The 11950-nt window shown below is 42.0% G+C and overlaps 1 pseudogene; it reads left to right on the top strand.

The window, feature by feature from the left end:
* The first annotated feature begins 6882 nt into the window (after positions 1–6882).
* LOC141172211 (insulin-induced gene 2 protein-like) lies at positions 6883–7591 on the top strand (annotated as a pseudogene).
* The last annotated feature ends 4359 nt before the right edge of the window (positions 7592–11950 follow it).

Here is an 11950-nt window from a genome sequence, read left to right as displayed (position 1 = left end):
AAAGTGACTTCAAATGTGATGTGGTTCATTAAAAAGTGGTTTTGTAAATTTTGTTGGAAAAATTAGAAATTGCTGGTCAACTTTTAACCCTTATTACTTCCTAATAATAAAAAAAAATTTTGGTTCCAAAATTGTGCTGATGTAAAGTAGACATGTGGGAAATGTTATTTATTAACTTCTTTGTGTGACATAGCTCTCTGATTTAAGGGCATAAAAATTCAAATTTTGAAAATTGCAAAATTGTAAAAATTTTCACCAAATTTCCGTTTTTTTCACAAATAGACGCAAGTGATATTGAAGAAATTTTACCACAATCATGAAGTACAATATGTCACGAAAAAACATTCTCAGAATCAGGGGGATCCGTTGAAGTATTCCAGAGTAATTACCTCATAAAGTGACAGTGGTCAGAATTGTAAAAATTGGCCTGGTCATTAACGTTTAAACCACCTTGGGTTACTATATGACTTAAGATAAAAGTCAAACTAGAATCTTAAATTGCAGACTCAATTTGCAAATCCGATCTCATGCTTTGCACTGACAAGGGGCAACACCCCAAAACACTGTGTCAACAAATTGAGATTTTGGTTTTGGTTTTAAAGTCACACAGCAAGGCTCGTTAGAGGGTCAATATTGACTTTTAAGATGGCTACTTCCAATAGGTGGCACCAGAGTTCAAGCTCTCTCCCTCTCTGAAGAGGTAATTTGCATATTTATTTTCCCAGAGGAGCATTGCATGTCCTATAAGCCTCCCTATACTGACATGTTAGGTATGTCACTCTCCACAAGGAGAAAAGTTGCCCCCTACACACACAATACATCTGTACACACATATGTAAACTTTACACAAACAGAAATACAATTCATGTTCTATAGAACAAATATGTATGTTTTTTGAGTGAATTAGGGCTGATAGCTGCAGAAAGAGCCATTGGATCAACTTCTCAATGAATTCACAACAGCAAGCTATACAGTTAGGTCCATATATATTTGGACAGAGACAACATTTTCCTAATTTTGGTTCTAGACAATACCACAATGAATTTTAAACAAAACAATTCAGATGCAGTTGAAGTTCAGACTTTCAGCTTTCATTTGAGGGTATCCACATTAAAATTGGATGAAGGGTTTAGGAGTTTCAGCTCCTTAACATGTGCCACCCTGTTTTTAAAGGGACCAAAAGTAATTGGACAGATAAAATAATTGTAAATAAAATGTTCATTTCTAGTACTTGGTTGAAAACCCTTTGTTGGCAATGACTGCCTGAAGTCTTGAACTCATGGACATCACCAGATGCTGTGTTTCCTCCTTTTTTATGCTCTGCCAGGCCTTCACTGCGGTGGTTTTCAGTTGCTGTTTGTTTGTGGGCCTTACTGTCTGAAGTTTAGTCTTTAACAAGTGAAATGCATGATCAATTGGGTTGAGATCAGGTGACTGACTTTGCCATTCAAGAATATTCCACTTCTTTGCTTTAATAAACTCCTGGGTTGCTTTGGCTTTATGTTTTGGGCCATTGTCCATCTGTAGTATGAAACAACGACCAATCAGTTTGGCTGCATTTGGCTGGATCTGAGCACACAGTATGGCTCTGAATTCATCAGAATTCATTCGGCTGCTTCTGTCCTGTGTCACATCATCAATAAACACTAGTGACCTAGTGCCACTGGCAGCCATGCATGCCCAAGCCATCACACTGCCTCCGCCGTGTTTTACAGATGATGTGGTATGCTTTGGATCATGTGCAGTACCACGCCTTCGCCATACTTTTCTCTTTCCATCATTCTGGTAGAGGTTGATCTTGGTTTCATCTGTCCAAAGAATATTCTTCCAGAACTGTGATGGCTTTTTTAGATGTTTTTTAGCAAAGTCCAGTCTAGCCTTTTTATTCTTGATGCTTATGAGTGGCTTGCACCGTGCAGTGAACCCTCTGTATTTACTTTCATGCAGTCTTCTCTTTATGGTAGATTTGGATATTGATACGCCTACCTCTTGGAGAGTGTTGGTCACCTGGTTGGCTGTTGTGAAGGGGTTTCTCTTCACCATGGAGATTATTCTGTGACCATCCACCACTGTTGTCTTCCGTGGGCACCCAGGTCTTTTTGCATTGATGAGATCACCAGTGCTTTCTTTCTTTCTCAGGATGTACCAAACTGTAGATTTTGCCACTCCTAATATTGTAGCAATTTCTCGGATGGGTTTTTTCTGTTTTTGCAGCTTAAGGATGGCTTGTTTCACCTGCATGGAGAGCTCCTTTGACCGCATGTTTACTTCACAGCAAAACCTTCCAAATACAAGCACCACACCTCAAATCAACTCCAGGCCTTTTATCTGCTTAATTGAGAATGACATAACAAAGGGATTGCCCACACCTGTCCATGAAATAGCCTTGGAGTCAATTGTCCAATTACTTTTGGTCCCTTTAAAAACAGGGTGGCACATGTTAAGGAGCTGAAACTCCTAAACCCTTCATCCAATTTTATTGTGGATACCCTCAAATGAAAGCTGAAAGTCTGAACTTCAACTGCATCTGAATTGTTTTGTTTAAAATTCATTGTGGTAATGTCTACAACCAAAATTCGAAAAATGTTGTCTTTGTCCAAATATATATGGACCTAACTGTACACCGCTGAAATAATCCGACTAATGGATGTAGACATGTAAACTAGTACATAACTCCCACTGTTTATGGAATTGGTTTATGACAATATAATAGTTATTGGCTTCTTTACAAACATAAGTATAATGCCTCCAGATAAATATACACTTTATAAGTACAGAGAGGGACGTTTCGGCTGTCATGTAACTAACTGCATATGGTTGTGTCCATCTCTCACTCTGGTAAGGCTATGTGCCCACGTTGCGGACCTGAAGCATATTTTTTACGCTTCTCCCTGGCGGGAAAATCGCATGCGGATATTACATGCGGTTTTCCCGCCAGGTAGAAGCGTTTGTGAGGCGTCTTTGCATGCATTTCCGCATGCGGGTTTTCAAGCACTTCTCCAAGCATCACTTGGAAAAGTGCTTGACAACTTGTTCAGAATGGTAAAAATTAAAAAAATAAACTTTATACTCACCTTCCGATGCATTCTCTGCCCCGTCCGGAGTCTTGAGCGGCTCACGCTGTTGTGTGCAGGACCTGCGGTGACGTTATTGAGTCATGTGGTGGGTCACATGACTCAATGACGTGGCAGGTCCTTCAGACAACAGCGCGACGGAGGGAAAACATCAGAAGATAAGTATAAACTTTATTTTATTCTTTTTTTTCCTTTTTCTTTGGTACCCAGGTCTGGATGAGAGTCTCCTCTCCTCCAGACCTGGGTACCATCCGCACATTGATTCCGCTGCGCTTCCGCAAAATTAATGAACATGCTGCGGATTTTTGACCGCAGCATGGGCATTGACATTGCGGAATGCCATTGGGGACCATGGGGTGCGGATATACATGCGTTTTTCAAGCGTTTACGTTGCGGAAATTCCGCAGCATATACGCTTGAAAAACGCTACGTGGGCACGCAGCCTAATTCTTGCAAGTAATTGGGAAGTGTTTATCTACTAGATGAGTAATATTATGATTGTTTTTTAGTCTGACAGTTATGCCATTATCTACTATTAAAAAGACATGTTTTTCTTCAATATTTGTGTCTGCCATCCAGGATCGCTGCATCGCAGTGTAATTGCTGTTTGTATGGAATACAATGCTCTCATATCTACATGAGGTAAAGGAACAACTTGCAGAAATGAAACAACAGGGGGTAGGAAGCTGAGACATATTTTTCCAAGTGTTTCTTACTCCTATATACTGAATTGTTCAATTTATAAACAGCAGAAAAAAAGTTTTCAGAAGCAGAATATCAGGAGTCGCACCTTGCTGTCATTACTAATGTTAGTAAGCTCTTTATGGGGTGGAGATAAAAGGGTCATCAGTAGTTCAATACTATCAACTATTTTACTTCTAGCTAAAACTTTATGTTCTGTAAAATCGAACAACATAAGTGACGCTTAAACCATTCACTAGATTTGAATATATTCTGGATGTTCAGAACATAGTTTAAGACTTGGGTAAATTGAGATCTCTGTAGACACTTATCCTGCCCCTTCCTGCATCGTTTCTCTCCATTGTCTGGCACTGCCACTTTGACTCAGGGGTGTTTGCTGCCCAGTCTGCCAGTATCAACATTTAGCCACATTCACACATTCAGTATTTGGTCAGTATTTTACATCAGTATTTGTAAGCCAAAACCAGGAGTGAGACAATCAGAGGAAAAACATATTACAAACATGTACCCCACTTCTGCATTATTCACTCACTCCTGGTTTTGCTTACAAATACTGATGTGAATACTGCACAAGTGTGAGGGGTGTGGGGAAAATGTCTACTCCACTCCCCTATAGAACAGTACTGTTTGAGTAATAGTTTTTATTAGAAAAGGCAATTATAAAATATGGCCATTAGATGGCAGCAGAGTCATCAGAGTTTCACACTTGTACTACATTATCCTCATGGTAGTCGGGGCACATAGAGCGTTAACCTAGGATAGGCCGCCCTCGGTGACAAGGGGGAACTGAAGGATCCCTGGGAGTTTAGTTTCGGCCATCTTAGGTCAGTTGTTGTTCAGTGACAGTGAAGAGTGGAGACATGTCAGGAGGACACAGGAACAAGTATACAGAAGGGTGTGTGGTAGCCTGTATAAAAGGTAGCAAGTCTTCTCAGCAAAACTTCAGGGGCGACAGTGTTCTCCTGAACACAGACAAGTTGGGGGATCTACAGTGAGGAAGAAACGTTTGAGGAACCTTTCTAAGAGAGGTGGTGGGAACGGCCTTAGTGTTGGATAGGCCCGAGAGCTGCAGTCAGATGGACGAAGACTCCGAGGTCTGGGCACAAATTGGAAGAAGATAGTGGGAGAAGCTCCCTTACTTCTGTTCCCTAGGTAAGGTTGGTCTGAGTGCAGTTCCACGACGAAACACATCGACCCAGGTGGCGCTGCATTAGTAATATGGAGATCCCCTGCCTAAACAGTGAATTGCCAGTAACGTTCGCCATAAGAACCCGCCTTGGTGTTGTGCCGAAGTGAACAAGTGCAATTCCTGCTGTCCTTTGTATGTCGGCTGTTAGACAAGTAAAATAGACTTGGTTTTTATCAAACTGTCTGGTCTCCTCCTTCTGAAGGCTAAAAGAGTTGGCACCCGGGACGGCGGATCAGAAGTGAGTATGGAAGTTCCCTCCACAGAAGTATCACAACAACACACACACACCCAGGGATTCTCTGAGTCCCCATTGTCTGTAGCGGGCCAGGGTGAAGATACAAACACTGAAACTGACATGCCACTCGCTACTGACTACCACCCTGCCCCCCGTTACACAAAAACTGAACATTCTGTCTGAATTCTGTGACAGAGTCACTGGTATAATTTATGAGAGGAGGTATGTGTCACACAGTTTGCTAGAATGTGTGAACTGAAGTCAGTAAACTTTCTGCCAGCATGTTATATGCCGGAGGGTTAACTCAATTAAAGGACATGGTTTTAGGGGAATGACATAGAGATGGGAGGGACATCATTCCCCATACCTCCATCTCCAGGTGTGGCTGAGCAATGTTTAAATGTTCAGTCCTGTTTTTTTTCTCTGTGTTGTGTTTGGAGAGGCAAGGTCTCCAGACTGGACATCCATAGCTCAGGAGGGAACTGAAGGCTGGACATAACCTGTGTGGGTGAATCGCACACACATATATGGACTGTGCTACAGTTTATTTTTTGTTTTGTTGCTTTGCCAAGTAAGGCTGTGTTTATTTTGCTGGAATGCAGAGCTTTATGCTGTTAATAAAGCCTGCAAAAAAACCCCAGGTTCCTGAGTCTACTTCCAGAAGTGGCCGAGCGAGGAGTCTTACCACAATTCCCACACAAAATGGGATACAGATGTATGCACCAACAGAGCCATAGGCTGTAATGGTGCAGATAGAGCAATTGTGTGCACTGCCGGGCATCATTTTCAGGCGTATACTCCTACTGGAGGTGGACACACAGACGCAGTCTACAATGTCTGGGTGTCCCCCTTCAGTAGGTGTACACACTCGAAAATGATGCACAGCAGAGCGTACGTATCTCCTCATCGGCATATATGTTCAAATCCCATTTTCTGGGAGGGTTCAGACGTAAGCTTCGATGGGGCCATTAAACGGGTGCCAGAAAGCAATGTGAAAGCACCCTTACTCTGTTCTTTCACCAAAGTGTATAAATGTCAATTACATTTTCTGATCTGTCAGTGGCAGTGACTGGTCAGGAAACCAATCAGGGTAGATATCGATGGGCAATCAGGGTGCTTGACACCTTATCTAAATGTGCACACAGACTCTGCCATGTATATGTGTAAATCCTGATCCTGGGGCTTTTATACGGATTCCTTATTTTGATATCTCACCATGGAGGACCTGCTTAAACATCTGTTTCAGGCACTGCAGCAGCAACAATCTTAGCACCAGCAGCAGCAGCAGCAACAGCAGGCGCAGTACCAGCAGCAGCACCTGCAGAGCCAGCAGAGCATGCAGCAGCATCACCAGGAGATGACCAAATTGTTGCTGCAACAGATCCAGTTGCAGCAAAAGGCGCAGCAGCAGCACCAGCAGGAGCAGCAGCAGCAGCAGCAAATTCAGCTTCTGGCGGACGCCATCCAGGGCAGGGCAGCCGCCCCACCCCCAGGGCCGACTGATGACTCCCACGTCAGGAAGGCGGTAAGACGGGCCATGCAGAAAATGACCCCCGGGGATGATGTAGAAGCATTTCTGACTGTCTTTGAGAGGGGGGCTGGAACGCAGAAGAGAAAGACAGCTCTGGCAGACTGAAGCCACCACAGCAAGGTGTGGCTTCTGTGTGGGGGCCCTGCCAGTGATGGCTAACAGTCAGGATGTGCGGTGCCCCGGGTACAGGATGAATCTGCTGCTGCGGGGTCTCCTGCTGTTCCTGGTCTGGGTCTTCCTGGCACTGGTGCTGAATCTTCTGCAGGTGCAGAGCAATGTGACGCTCTTCCCCCCCGGATATTTTCTCTAGCCTTCTGTCCTCCGCCTGGTGGGTGCTGCTGTGCTGTGGAACGGCTGCAGGTAGGTGGTCACCAGTGGGGGGCTCACGCCACCTGAAGAGTCACCGATGTGATCTGCCTCCACAGCTGTCATCGACCTCATGTATCCGTGCATCGACTGACACCTGGGGGTGCCACACAAGTTCAAGAGGGAGTGGTCTAGTGTGATGCGCTTCATGGCTGTGTTCGTGGGCATCAACCTCGCCAGTGCTAAAGTGGATTTTGCTAATAACCTGCAGCTGTCACTCACGTTGGCAGCTCTGTCTATTGGGCTGTGGTGGACATTCGACCGGTCTCGGAGCGGTCTGGGTCTGGGCATCTGCCTCACCTTCTTCGCCACATTGGTGTCTCAGCTGCTGGTATACAATGGAGTGTACCAGTACACCTCTCCGGACTTCCTATACATGCGCTCCTGGTTGCCTTGGATATTTTTTGCAGGTGGGATCACGATGGGGGAATATTGGCCATTAGCTGGAGATGTATGAGCGGAAATCTGTGATGGAGAAGTCTCAAAAGAACTAAGCAGCCAGCGAGAACTGTGACGAGTACAACAACTTCTGGAGACTGTAACTTACTGCAATCTGTGATTGCTGCTTCTGCAGGATTACCCCTTGTTTTGGGGATGGTACTGGTCGCACCAGACTTCAAGAAAGAGTTTGTGGTCCAGACAGAGGCTTCAAAGGTTGGTCTAGGAGCCGTACTCTCTCAAGAGATAAATGGGGAAGAGCAACCCATTCTCTATTTTAGCCGGAAGCTTTAGTCCTGTATCGATGAGCAATCAGGGTGCTTGACACCTTATCTAAATGTGCACACAGACTCTGCCATGTATATGTGTAAATCCTGATCCTGGGGCTTTTATACGGATTCCTTATTTTGATATCTCACCATCTTATTTTACATTACCTATTTTACCTTAAGCTCAGGCTGATCATCCCTTTTCATACTTATGATTTTGACACTGATTATGCCCTACTGTTGTATAAACCCCGACTAGCTTTCTGACACATCATGGAGATAATACAGCTTATAAGACACCCCAGCTCACTCCACCTGCAAATGTTATCTCCCTTCTGACATTGCATGCACCCAGCAAAAAAGGAAAAATTCGGCTAGATGAATATTCATCGCCAAATTGCTCTACCAACTAGCAGCTACTCTGTAGACATAACCCAGGAGTTTTCCACATCAGAGGGTAGATCCCTCTAAGGGGGTGAAATGGTGAAGACCAAACATTCCATGGCACCTACGAAATGGAGTGGCTAGTGCCATGACTGCCAGCTGAAGCCCATTAATTTTTTTCCAAAACTCCATGGAGAGTCCTGTAAAGGATCTGTGCATTGGAATAAAAATTGGCTCCAGGATTAAGCTTGAATTTACACCTATATTTTACACAAGTTATTTTTATAGCTTTATTTTCATTGAAAGAATTTGTAAAGGCAAGTATTCAGAACTCTTAAAATTCTCAAAGTCACAGGACAGCAAAGACTAAACAGTGGCAAATGTTCAAGAGAATTTCACACCAAGGTAAGTTTAATTACAAAAACATTAAGAAGTTGATGAGGAATGGCCGTGAAATGGTGACTTCAAATGATCTGCAAAATCTACCGTTACAATTTGCTTCTTATAGAAAAATTAGTTATGGGACTAATAACGTTTTGGTAAAAATGCTTTTGCCAGTGACAATGTCATTTGCTAGAATATTATTGATACATCTCTGTATAAGTAGGCACAGATTTTTTCATAGGTTCAGTAATTATGCTTACTTGTTGTTTCACATCAAATCAAGTTCTGATTAGGTAATTTACAGGCCAATATTAACCGCCATGTTATGCCGACCCTTCCGATCTGGCTTAATGGTTTGCTGATGAGGCGTAGACAAAGGAGAAATGCAGTTGCTGTGATTGAAAACAAGAAACAATCTCTTTGCAAATGGAGACTTGTAAAATGTGAGACCTCGCATCATCCAAAGATTTTGGCAGACATTGACAGTAGTACAATGCAAAAGCTCCACGTGTGAAACATGCCCAGGATCCCAGTGATAGTGCCAATCTGGTGGTAAAGTATCTTATGCTGTAGTCTTTGCTGGTGCACGAAGGGGGCTGTGGAGGCATTTAAGGGGTGTTATTTAAAAAAAAACAGGTTACAATGGTTTCAACTAACAACTTAAGCAATACTTACCAATCCTCTGCTGCTTCCTTGCAAAAACATCCTTAGTCTGGTTCCCCTGACACTATCTGCTGATCAATCTCCAGTGATAATGCGATGTGTTAACATTTGACTACTTCAGCCAATCACTGGTTGTAACAGTAACGTGTTGACACTACAGTGTGACCAGCATTGTCAATTATTACTCATAGGGTTATATGTACTGTGACTTTCAGTTCCAAAACAAGATTTATTTCTGTATAGGTAATAGGAGCAACCACTACATCTAGTGAAAAGATCAGCTGTAAATGAAATTTTAATACATTTTCTAATTTTCCTTATTTTCCACAATTATTCTGCATTTTTGTCCATAAGTACATATTTGGTACATTCAAGAGTAGAGATGATTGAATAGATTTAATGTAAATCAAATTTAAGTAAATTGCATCTTGGTCTAAAAAAATTGCCCACCAACTTTTTACACATTACAGAAGATTGAATCAGCCACAAAAGGGCACAACTGTGAGTGCTTCCCCATAATGTCTTACAGCCATCACATCACATACTGTAAGGCAGCCAATAAGGAGGTGCTATCGTATACTGCTGTGTTCCCCAACTCTGATCACCAAGAGCGACCAACAAGTCATGTTTTCAGGATTTCCTTAGTATTTCACAGGTGATGGAATTATTGCCTGTTCAGGTGATGCAATTATCACCCGGGCAATAGTAAGGTAATCCTGAAAACGTGACCTGTTGGTGGCTCTTGAGGACTGGAGTTGGGGAATACTGGTGTAGTGGATTAAAGACTAAGCAGGGAATAAAGCAGCCATTTTAGGATGATTTAAAATAAGTAGAGGATATCAAATTTCCCATCTCAATAATAGGGAAGAGAAAGCTCTAAAGCATTGGACAAATACTCCAGATAGTAATGTGTTGTACAACTGCAGCACTGAGGAAATTGAATCTAGTAGTCTCAGGGTTTTTTTTCTACCATGTTCTTTACACACATTGTTTTGATTTAACAAATATTTTGGACACAAGTATAATGTTTAATTTGTTTCTAAAAATTTTCTACCAACCCAAGAAAAATATGGAATCAACCAGAAATGTTAGGTTGTGTTCCTATGGCAGCTAAAAAGTCTGCCCGTAATATTGGTGTGTATGTGTCCATAATTTGGCAATTTATACAATTGTGCCAAAACAGACTTGCACAGTTAAATGTCTCAATCCAGGGTAAAAATTAGTTTGAAGATTTTTGGTTAAAGCAGATTATTTCCTTCTGCCCAAAAGAGTGACGTAACAACAAATGCCAGGAAGTAGTAACACGACCTAAAAATGCTGCAACAGCCCATCGTATAGTTGTAGAGTTTATGGTAGCCATAATGGAACATTAAAACAGGTATTCAAAAAGTAAAATGTGTATAATTTTTTACATTTTTTATTTAGTTATTTTTTAACATTATAGTCCCCCACATCAAAAAACATAACCCAGAATTCTACCTTGGTTGGTAAGTACACTTATGGAAAGGAACTTGAGGCAATGATGGCAGCATTTTAGTGGTTTAAAAAATAATTTAAAGAAATTTTTGCAGTTTTATTTCATATATATTTTTTTGGTTTAACCGCTTCCCGACCGCCCACTGTACATAAACGTCGGCACTTGCTGGGCTCGGTACGTTTATAAACGGTCGGTGGTCCCGTAGCCCTCAGGACCCCCAGGGTCCTGCAAACGCTGTGGGTGCAGTGCAGAGCGACAGCTCTGACAGGGGACATCATCGGGACCTGATTGGATGAGGTCCCAATGATGTTAACCCTTTGCTATCTTCTATATGCCGCGATCTATAGTGATCGCGGCATTTAGAAGATAGTGAGAGGAGAGGGGGTCGTCCACTTACCTCTCCGACGGCCCCCTGATGTCTGACAGGACCTGTCGTTGTCATGGCAGCTGGAGGTCCCATGACCGCCTCCGGGTCTGCCATGTACGGTGTCCTGCTAGACTCAGCCTGCAGCTGAAGTCTAGCAGGAGATCTGACAGTGTAAAACTGTCAGCAGAGCTCTCATGCAATGCAATACATGTCTATTGCATTGCATGAGAACAGTGATTAGAACAATAAAAATTAATGTCCCTTACAGGGACTAAGTAAAAATGTAAAAAAAAAGTAAAAAAAATGTTTTCAAACCGTTAAAAAAAATCACAAAATAAATAAAATTAAATAAATAAAATATTAAACCAATAAATCCGTATATTTATGCAAAAACAAAAAAGGTACACATATTTGGTATCGCCGCGTCCGAAACAACCCGATCTATAAAACTGTCACACTAATTAATTCCTTCTGTGCACACCATAAAAAAAATAAATAAAAAAGGGAGCACAAAACTATGCTTTTTCATCATATCGCCAAACAAAAAGTGGAATAAAATGCGATCAAAAAGCAAAATGGAAATAAAAATGGTACCGCTGAAAACGTCATCTTGTTCTGCAAAAAAAAAGCTGCCATACAGCTCCATCAGCCAAAAAATAAAAAAGCTATAGGTCTCAGAATAAAGTGATGTAAAAAATATATTTTTTCTATAAAATTGTTTTGTGTAAAAGCGCCAAAACATAAAAAAAATATATACGGTAAGTGTAGTATCGCTGTAAACGTACTTACCCAAAGAATAACGCTGCCTTATCACTTTTACCACACGCAGAACGGCATAAAAAAAACCTCAAAAAACAATTCCTGAATTGTT

This window comes from Phyllobates terribilis, unplaced genomic scaffold (genome assembly GCF_046119375.1).
Source record: "Phyllobates terribilis strain yellow unplaced genomic scaffold, ASM4611937v1 Scaffold_1__5_contigs__length_1240528914, whole genome shotgun sequence".
NCBI lineage: Eukaryota > Metazoa > Chordata > Amphibia > Anura > Dendrobatidae > Phyllobates > Phyllobates terribilis.
Note: the sequence above shows the minus strand (reverse complement) of the source record. Positions and strands in the feature narration are given on the sequence as shown.